The 11,190-nt window shown below is 38.7% G+C and overlaps 1 non-coding gene across 1 annotated transcript; it reads right to left on the bottom strand.

The window, feature by feature from the left end:
• Positions 1-1,271: 1,271 nt before the first annotated feature.
• Positions 1,272-1,375, bottom strand: LOC112739074 (small nucleolar RNA R71). Its single transcript, XR_003170013.1, has one exon. It is a non-coding gene; the product is annotated as a small nucleolar RNA R71 (small nucleolar RNA).
• Positions 1,376-11,190: the final 9,815 nt, after the last annotated feature.

The following is an 11,190-nucleotide window of genomic DNA, read 5'->3' on the forward strand; positions in this document are numbered from 1 at the left end:
CTATTTCATATTTTCAAATTAATACTAACAATTAATGTGATTGAATCAAAAATTTTAAGTTTGTTACTTGCCTAGTAAGAAAGGTTCAATCTTTAAATTTTAAATCATATCTTTTTGTTTCTTGTTAGTCAAGTAATCAACTTTAATTTTCAAAATCAAATCTTTTTAAATTTCTTTCTCAAATCTTTTTCAAAATAAATTTCAATCACATCTTTTTCAAAGTCAATTTCAAAATCTTTTCTAACTTCTTATCTAACCTCTTATCTTTTTAAATTTGATTTTCAAATCTTTTTTCAATTAACTACTTGACTTTTTATTTAATTTTAAAAGTTTACTATTTCAATCATATCTTTTTCAAAACTACCTAACTAATTCTCTCTCTAATTTTCGAAAATTACCTTCCTCTTTTTCAAAATTTTTTTAATTAACTAATTGTTTTAAATTTTAATTTAGTTTAATTTCATTTTTCTTTTTAAAATTTTCGAATTTTAACCAAAATTCAAAATAAAAATAAAAATATTTTTCTTTTCTTTTCAATTATTTTCGAAAATTCTTCTCTCTCACCTCCTTCTAATTATTTATTTATCTACTAACACTTCTCTTCTTCTTAAAAATTCGAACCCTCTCCCTCTTTCTGTGTTTGAATTTCTTTTCTTCTTCTACTCAGATAAAGGAATCTCTATACTGTGACATAGAAGATTCATCTTCTTTTCTGTTTTCTTCTTTTTCATATGAGCAGGAACAAGGATAAGAACATTCTTGTTGAAGCCGATCCTGAACCTGAAAGGACTCTAAAGAGGAAGCTAAGGGAAGCTAAAGCACAACTCTCTGGAGAAAATCTGACAGAATTTTTCGAAAAAGAAGGAGACATGGCCGAAACTAATAATAATGGTGGAGGTGCAAGGAAGATGCTTGGTGACTTTACTGCACCAAATTCCAACTTATATGGAAGAAACATCTCAATCCCTGCCATTGGAGCAAATAATTTTGAGCTAAAGTCTCAATTAGTTTCTCTGATGCAACAGAATTGCAAGTTTCGTGGACTTCCATCAGAAGATCCTTTTCAGTTCTTAACTGAATTTTTGCAGATCTGTGATACTGTTAAGACCAATGGGGTTGATCCCGAGGTCTACAGGCTTATACTTTTCCCGTTTGCTGTAAGAGACAGAGCTAGAATATGGTTGGACTCTCAACCTAAAGATAGCCTGAACTCTTGGGATAAGCTGGTCACGGCTTTCTTAGCCAAGTTCTTTCCTCCTCAAAAGCTTAGCAAGCTTAGAGTGGATGTTCAAACCTTCAAACAGAAAGAAGGTGAATCCCTCTATGAAGCTTGGGAGAGATACAAGCAACTGACCAAAAAGTGTCATTCTGACATGCTTTCAGAATGGACCATCCTGCATATATTCTATGATGGTCTGTCTGAATTATCTAAGATGTCATTGGACCATTTTGTAGGTGGATCCATTCACCTAAAGAAAATGCCTGCAGAAGCTCAGGAACTCATTGACATGGTTGCAAATAACCAGTTCATGTACACTTCTGAAAGGAATCCTGTGAGTAATGGGACGCCTCAGAGAAAGGGAGTTCTTGAAATTGATGCTCTGAATGCCATATTGGCTCAGAACAAAATATTGACTCAGCAAGTCAATATGATTTCTCAGAGTCTGAATGGATTGCAAGCTGCATCCAACAGTACTAAAGAGGCATCTTCTGAAGAAGAAGCTTATGATCCTGAGAACCCTGCAATAGCAGAGGTGAATTACATGGGTGAACCCTATGGAAACACCTATAATCCCTCATAGAGAAATCATCCAAATTTCTCATGGAAGGATCAACAAAAGCCTCAACAAGGCTTTAATAATGGTGGAAGAAACAGGTTTAGCAATAGCAAGCCTTTTCCATCATCCACTCAGCAACAGACAAAAAATTCTGAGCAGAATCCATCTAGCTTAGCAAATATAGTCTCTGATCTATCTAAGGCCACTCTAAGTTTCATGAATGAAACAAGGTCCTCCATCAGAAATTTGGAGGCACAAGTGGGCCAGCTGAGTAAAAGGGTCACTGAAACTCCTCCTAGTACTCTCCCAAGCAATACATAAGAGAATCCAAAAAGAGAGTGCAAGGCCATTACCTTACTTGGTGTGGCCGAACCCAGAGAGGAGGAAAAAGATGTGAATCCTAGTGAGGAAGACCTCCTAGGACGTTCACTGACCAATAAGGAGTTTCCCTTTGAGGAACCAAAGGAATCTGAGGCTCATACAGAGACCATAGAGATTCCATTCAACTTGCTTCTGCCCTTCATGAGCTCTTATGAGTATTCTTCCTCTGAAGAGGATGAAGACATTACTGAAGAGCAAGTTGCTAAGTACCTTGGTGCAATCATGAAGCTGAATGCCAAATTATTTAGTAATGAGACTTGGGAAGATGAACCTCCCTTACTCACCAATGAACTGAATGCATTGGATAGGCAGAAATTACCTCAAAAGAAATAAGATCCTGGTAAATTCCTAATTTCCTGTAACATAGGCACCATGACCTTTGAGAAGGCTCTGTGTGACCTAGGGTCAGGCATAAACTTAATGCCACTCTCTGTAATGGAGAAACTAGGAATCTTTGAGGTGCAAGTTGCCAGAATCTCATTAGAAATGGCAGATAACTCAAGAAAATAGGCTTATGGACAAGTAGAGGATGTGTTAGTAAAGGTTGAAAGCCTTTACATCCCTGCTGATTTCATAATCCTAGACACTGGGAAGGATGAGGATGAATCCATCATCCTTGGAAGATCCTTCCTAGCCACAACAAAAGCTGTGATTGAAATAGACAGAGGAGAGTTGGTCCTTCAACTGAATGAGGACTACCTTGTGTTTAAGACTCAAGGTTCTCCTTCTGTAACCATGGAGAGGAAGCATGAAAAGCTTCTCCCACTGCAGAGTCAACCAAAGCCCCCACAGTCAAACTCTACATTTGGTGTTGGGAGGCCACAACCAAACTCTAAGTTTGGTGTTGAACCCCCACATTCAAACTCTAAGTTTGGTGTTAGGATGTCCCAACCTTGCTCTGATTATCTGTGAGGCTCCATGAGAAGCTCACTGTCAAGCTATTGACATTAAAGAAGCGCTTGTTGGGAGGCAACCCAATGTTATTTAATTATATCTATTTTATTTTTATTGTTATTTCATGTTTTATTAGGTTGATGATCATGTGAAGTCACAAGAACAACTGAAAAATTAAAAATAGAATAAAAAATAGCAGAAGAAATAGCACACCCTGGAGGAAGAGCACTTTGGCGTTTAAACGGCAGAAACAAGCATCTGTCTGGCGTTTAACACCAGAAACAAGCACCAAGCTGGCGTTTAATGCCAGAAACAAGCATCAACCTGGCGTTAAATGCCAGAAACAGGCTACATTTGGGCGTTTAACGCCAAAAACAGGCAGCAGTTTGGCGTTAAACGCCAGTATTGTATACAAAGGGCGTTTTGCACGCCTAATTGGAGTAGGGATGCTAAGTCCTTGACCCCTCTGGATCTGTGGACCCCACAGAATCTCTTCAGGATCTGTGGACTCCACTAGATCCCCACCTTTTTTTCTCTCCTCTTCACACCTTTTCATAACTCTCTTCCCCAAATATCCTTCACCAATCACCTCAATTACTCTTCCCCATCACCTCTTCACCACTCACATCCATCCTTTCTTCCCCAAAAACCCCCACCTACCTACAAATTCAAATTCATTTCCCACCCAAATCCAACCCCATGACCGAACCCCAAACCTTCCCCCACCCCTATATAAACCCCTCAACACTACTCTATTTTCACACAACACAACCCTTCTTCTTCCCCTTGGCCGAATACACACCTCTCTCCTTCTCCTCCATTTTTTCTTCTTCTTCTCCTTCTTTCTTTCTTCTTTTGCTTGAGGACGAGCAAACCTTTTAAGTTTAGTGTGGTAAAAGAATTGCTTTTTGTGTTTCCATAACCATCAATGGCACCTAAGGCTAGAGAAACCTCTAGAAAGAGGAAATGGAAGACAACTGCTTCCACCTCTGAGTCATGAGAGATGGAGAGATTCATCTCAAGGGTCCATCAAGACCACTTCTATGAAGTTGTGGCCAAGAAGAAAGTGATCCCTGGAGTTCCTTTCAAGCTCAAAAAGAATGAGTATCCGGAGATCCGACATGAGATCTGAAGAAGAGGTTGGGAAGTTCTCACCAACCCCATTCAACAAGTCGGGATCTTAATGGTTCAAGAGTTCTATGCAAACGCATGGTGTAACGACCCAATTTCTGGTACGTCGTGATCATACTAGAAACTGAGCGCTACCAACTTGTCTACCTATCTATTATCTATTATTTATTATATGAGCCTGATTCGTTGTTAAAAGCGTAGTTATTTTACGAGGTACTTTTTTTTAAAAAACATTTGGATTAATAGACGAAATCATTCATAAGCAATTCACAACTGATAGCAGATAAAACAGTTATAAACAATCACACATAAATACATCTCAAGTAGTTAACAACATTCAGTGATTCAGCCTTTATTATAGTATATAGTTTTAGTTAGAACACCCCTAGATATAGCTAGATAATAACTATATACATATATATACATACAACATCCCAAGCCCTGACCTGTTCAAGAAGTCCCTAAGCTGGCGCCCAGGCTAGCCTAGACTCTATACTCACCTAGTCCCTCTAAACTACTAAAGCGAGGGAAACTACGTTCTAGGTCTTCAAAACTCAAGTCAAGTGGAACGTCATCAAAAGATAGAACATCATCTGCTACTCCTCTGCACGATCAGACTTTTCCACAAGACGTCTCTCTGGTACCTCATGAAGTAGCCACACAATAGGAATCTCGTACACAGGATTTAGGTTAAAGTGCGCATACGAACGGGGTGCAGACGTTGGCTGGTCTCACAGTATATACATGTAAACAGAGAACGATATTTACCCTAGACTCCGAAGACTATCTAGAGCAGAATCCTCTTCTTGCGAACAGTCATCAGCGAACTATGGTAAGGTACTCTTACTTCCATCTGAAGGGGGAAGGGAGAGAGAAGGGGTAAGAACTGGGGAGTTCTTAGTAGGGTCGGGGTTATTAGTTACGTTCATTTACTTGGGGTCGATTAGCAAAAAAATAACATAATACAGCGAAGCAGTAAACAGAAGATAAAGATAGAAAGAGAAAGTAGAGGCAATAGAAAGTAGAACACAAACAAAAGAATAGAATAAAACACAGAAATAGTATGCAAGCAGACAAACATAAAGAAATAAACCACACACAGAAAGGAATGCAACAGAGAATGATGCGCAGACAAGAATGATGCATGTCTAGCCCTAGTGCAGGTAATGAGCTCATCTGTCTGTTACTAACCCGCTCCCGACATTATCCAGCAACCTCTGTCTGGATAAGGCTTTCCTATTGGCTATACCCCTGTGTACAGGAAATAACCCCTCTGCCACCACAGGGTCCACTGCACGCAGGAAATAACACATCTGCCACTGCAGGGATGTAAGCCGACACACCTTCTGTATACAGGAAATAACCCCTCTGCCACTACAGAAATGGAACAGGTGGTCACGGTACTTCTGTAGCAGGAAATAACCCCTCTGCCTTACAGAAATAAAATATGGATCTGTACTGCAGGAAAGCGTTCTCAATGATCACACCATTATCTATCTGACTGCCTCTCTGCAGCAGATGATTATACAAGTATATCTGGAGTTGCCTTAACGCAACAAATGAATAAACACATCTCTTGGGCCTACAGAAATAACACCTCTGTAAGTGAACTTCGGCTTACAGAAATAGCGCCCCTGTAAGTGAACTTCGGCTTACAGGTATCACAACTCTCTGTAGGTAAACTTCGGCCTACAGGAGCAACACCCTGAGATACACAATTGATATTCACTGCAGGTGAACTTCGGCCTACAGGAATAACAACTCACTGTAGGTGAACTTGGGCCTACAGGACCTCTAGGGTCAATGGAAAAGCAGCAGATGAACATCCAACCGAACATCATGCTACAAGGCTTAACTCTTTATTCTTATACTCTTCTCTTTATATCTCTTTACTCTGTTCTGGTTTCTCTTTTCTCTGTATCTCTCTACTCTGCTCTAATTTCTCTATTTAACGTATGTATTTAAAGCTTATATAAATTTCGGTATGAATAGTTAGTCTGTCCTAAGTATAGGTTCATTAAGTCTATACTGAAACAGTTTAACTTTTCATATAATACCTAACCCTATTCGTGACTCAAGTACTAACTAAGTTGCCCTAGTTCGTTCACTAGTCTGTGTCTGTTTTTCTGTCGTTAAAACTTTACAGACTTTTCTTTGGTTTTTATCTTTTCTTTAACTTTTTATCTTTCCTTTATCTTTGCCTCACTAATATGTTCTTACCACTCCCTAAGTGTTTTATGAAGGTAATTATGAGATTCTGCGCTTAAAGTTGTCTTTCTAAAGCTTTTACAGAAAACTGCCTTTTCTGCATTATTTTATTATTTTTATTAAAATATTATTTTTAATTAAATATTATTATTTAATATTTTATTATTATTTATTATTTTATTATTAAATTTTCGAAAATTAACTTTACTTTAACCTTTAACCTTTAAAATTCACTTTTTACCACCCGTAACTTTTAATATTTCTACTTTTACCACCCTAACTTTCAAAAATTACCATATAACCCCTCAAACACCAAATTAATTACTTCCTTGCCCTTTTATGAATCAAAAAGGTGTTCTTCATTTTTCTTCATCACACTCAAAGTGTTCTTCATGTTCTTCATAAATTCTTCAGATTCTTTCTCTGTTTTTACCCGTTTTTCAGTCTTTTCAGCAACCCATTTTTACTATAATTCAAAATAAATTTCCAGCCACTAAAACTCCATCTTTTCTACATGATTTTAACACAAATTAAACCTCAATTTAAGCTCTAGGGTTTCGTTTTCCAGCAGCCACAAGAACACACATTCATAGCTTGAATTTCATCAAATTTCATCAAATTTTCACCAAAATTTCAACAAGAATTACTCATACAAACAATCAATTTCAAGCACAGCCAAAACATATCATAATCACACAACTCAAACACAATCAATCAAGATTAAATTCGTCAATCCCTACCTGGTTTTGCTGCTCCTAATTTGGTTAAACTTTCAGGTGGTCCTTAAGCACTTTTTCCTCCTAAATCACATCAAGAACAACTTTAAATCCAAAAACTCTCAACTGACCAAATCTCACTCAGTATGTTAGGAAGAGATATATCACCTTAGACTTGCTGGAAATTCACGTTTCTTGGCCCTCAAGTCAAGTTAAGCATGATTCCTAAGGAAGAACATCAAGAAAACACATGTTTTGCATGATTTTCCTTGAAAACCGAATTGAAATGGGAGGGAGACAGCCATCTCACCTTATTTCCATCCTTGATAAGTTACATGGTTATGTAGAGGAAGAAGAGAGGATCATTTTGGTGAAAACGGAGTTTTGATTTGAGTTTTAGTTCAGAAGAAATCAAGCTTTGAAGATTAAGTGTTCATGAAAGTTTCTCTCTTTTCTCTCTTGTTATTTTCGGCCAAAATGATGAAATGAGACAGCCTTGGAGGTCTTGGGGGTGTAAGGTGAGTTGTGATTGGTTGGCTTGGAGGTGGATTAAAATAATATTAAAATATCTCTGGTGTACAACTACTGAAACTAGGTGTACTGGAACACTCGTAAAAATATCTCTAAAAATTATTTTCTGAGCTACTAGCATAAATGACACTAGTAACATATTTATTATGAGAATAGAACATTTATAATGAGGCCTTAGCATTGCTAAATTCATCAGAGAGTGCTGGTGCTAAGCTGCACCAGTAAACCGTAAACCCGGTTAAACCGATTTTCTGTTTTTAACAAAAACAGACCAGATAACCTTATAATGTCATTCAAGCATTTTCTAATACTAATATAATGATAATATTATACTATTATCTCTCTCCTCTCATGAATCGAGTCCGGTTCGTCAAACAGAGACTATTTACGAAAATCAGAATCAAAACTGCCAACCGATACGGTTCAAAAACTAGGTTCTTCGCGATTGTATTATCGAGCTTACCTCAAAGGAGGTTCTAGCTTAAAGATGACATAATGATAATGAGGATTGAGATGCTTGATGATATAGCAGAGGTGTTCCCTTTACTGATCTTCCGGAGAAATCCGTACTTTCAGAAAAGATCTCATGTACTCGAAAATCAGGGTTGTTACATTCTACCCTCCTAAAAGAAAATTTTGCCCTCAAAATTTCAGTTACCTAGGAATAAATGTGGGTAATCAGCTTTCATCTTATCTTCCAGTTCCCAAGTGTGCTCTTCTTCTCCTCTTGGTTCCCATGCTACTTTGACTAAGCGAACAGTCTTGCCTTTTAGCTGTTTATCACTTCTTTCTACGATCTGAACCGGTGATGCTTGATATGTCAAATCATTTCATAACTGTACTGTCTCTGGTTGTAAAACGTGACTCTTGTCGGGAATATATTTCTTAAGTTGCGAGACATGAAAAACATCATGAAGGTTTGATAAATAAGGAGGAAGGACTATTTGATAAACTACTAGACCGACTCTTTTAAGTATTTGGAAAGGTTCTATGTATCGTGGGTTAAGCTTTTTAGTCTTAAGGGCTCTACCTATTCCAGTAATCAAGGTTACTTCTAGAAAGACACGGTTTCCGTCACTAAACTCTAAGGGTCTACATCTATTATCGGCATAGCTCTTTTGGCGGCCTTATGCTGTCTGGATCTTCCGACGAATCTCCTTTATCTTCTCAGTAGTTTCTTACACTAAGTTTGGACCTAAGACACTAGCTTCTCCATCGTCATTCCAACACAATGGTGTCCGACATCTTCTTTTGTAGAGAGCTTCATATGGTGCCATCCCGATACTTTATTGGCAACTGCTGTTGTAGACAAATTCGACCAACAGCAAATACTTATCCCAGCTGCTTTGGTTGTCTATCATACATGATCGTAACATGTCTTCTAATGTCTGGATTGTCTGCTCTGATTTTCCGTCTGTCTGAGGATGGTATGCTGTACTCATGTGCAATTCTGTTCCCAACACTTTCTGGAAAGCTCTCCAGAATCTGGATGTAAACATCGGATCTCGATCTGAAACAATTAACAAAGGTATCCCGTGCAATCGTATGATTTCTTGAATATATATCCGTGCCAGCCTTTCTAAAGTATAGTCAACTCGAATCAGAAGGATGTGCGCTGACTTTGTCAACCTGTCCACAATTACCCAGATGGCATCGTGTCCTGTTGAGGTCCTTGGCAATCCCGTGACAAAATCCATAGAAATCTGCTCCCATTTCCATTGTGGTATTTCTAAGGGTTGCAGGGTTCCTGACAGCTTCTGATGTTCCACCTTCATCTTCTGGCAGGTTAAACATTTTGAGACATAATCAGCTACTTCTTTCTTTAAGCCCGGCCACCAGAACATTTGTTTCAAATCTCGATACATCTTTGTCACCCCAGGATGCATAGAAAATCTACTTTGGTGAGCTTCAGCAAGAATCTTTTGTCGCAATTCTCCAGAGTTAGGCACACAAATTCTGTTCTTGTACCTCCATAGGCCACTACGATCCTATCTCACAGCTTCTTCAGCTCTGCAAGCAATGGTGACATCCAGTACAGTGCTATGGAAATCGGTCCGGCTCCAGGTACTAGATCAATGCTGAATTCTATCTCTCGCTGAGGAGGAGACTCAGGTATGTCGTCCAAGAAAACATCAGGAAATTCCTTCATCATTCAGATTCGTTCTAAGCTTAATTCACTACCATTTGAGCTAGCCGCTAACAGAACGTACCCCTCACAATCACTCCCGCCTAAGGTAACTCTTACAGAATTCAGATATAAGGTGTGGGACAGAAATGGTTTAGTACATAGACTATCAGATAGAATAACAATAGTTCTTTTAAAATAATCAAGGAAAACATGATACTTAGATAACCAATCTAATCCTAAAATAACTTCTAAACCATATGGAGGCAAACAGATTAGATAGTGTATAAAAGTCCTGTTCCTAATAGCGAATGGTACTTGCAGGCACACTAAACTGGTCAAAGCATTTTGGGATGCAGGTGTATGGACAATCAAGTAAAAATTCAATTTAAAGAAATATAATCCTAACTCGTGAGCAATAGTTAGAGAAATAAAGAATACGATGCACCCGAATCATACAGTGCAGTTAGAAATCGATTCTTGACATAACACTGACCTTGAATGAGGGCGTCCGATTGCACAACATCGTCAATAGTGATAGCAAACACTCGTCCTTATTGTTGGGTTCTGACTGGATTTTGAGTAAATCCCTTCGGACAATCCTTGGCAATATGTCCAAGTTCTCCACAAGCATAGCAGTTAGATGATCCAAACTGGCAAGACCTGTTATCATGCTCTTTTCCGCATTGCTTACATGCAGTGTTTATGTAAGCCTGATGGGCTCGTTCACCATTGCATTGCCTTGCTTTACCTCCATTCTTACCCGTACAGCGAGCAGTAATGTTACCAACTTGTAGATTCTTATGTTGTCGTATGCCACGCGCTTTAAAATGCACCCTTCTCCCAGCTGCCTGATGATTACTAAGACGCCTTGGTGGAAATCCTTGGCAACTCACCTTGGCCACATTCACTTTCTTAATACATTCTTCTACTAACTTACTCTTGTTGACTAATTCAGCAAAATTACGTATCTCCAGCGGAACTATTGAACTCATCAGATCATCACGAAGGCCTCCTTCAAACTTCAAGCACTTCCATTCTTCAAAGTCAGTAGGACTCCCTTGACAGATCTTAGAGAAACGACACAAGTCATCGAAATTACGAGCATACTCAGCAACAGTCATACCCCCTTGCCTCAGCTGCATAAGCTCTATCTCTTTAGCATCACGCACTGCTCTTGGAAAATATTTCTTGTAGAAATCATCTTTAAAAATATCCCAAGGAATGTCACCTTCATTACGTCGTAGCAGTCGCTGTATCCCTTGCCACCAGTACTCAGCTTCTCCCACGAGCATATAAGTAGCAAACTCCACGTGTTGTCCTTCCGGAACATGCTGCGCTCTCAGTGATCGTTTAATACCTCGAAACCAGTTATCAGTGTCAGTTGCAACGAGTGTACCCTTGAACTTAGGCGGATTAACCTTCA

This window comes from Arachis hypogaea, chromosome 13 (assembly GCF_003086295.3).
Source record: "Arachis hypogaea cultivar Tifrunner chromosome 13, arahy.Tifrunner.gnm2.J5K5, whole genome shotgun sequence".
In the NCBI taxonomy this organism is placed as follows: domain Eukaryota; kingdom Viridiplantae; phylum Streptophyta; class Magnoliopsida; order Fabales; family Fabaceae; genus Arachis; species Arachis hypogaea.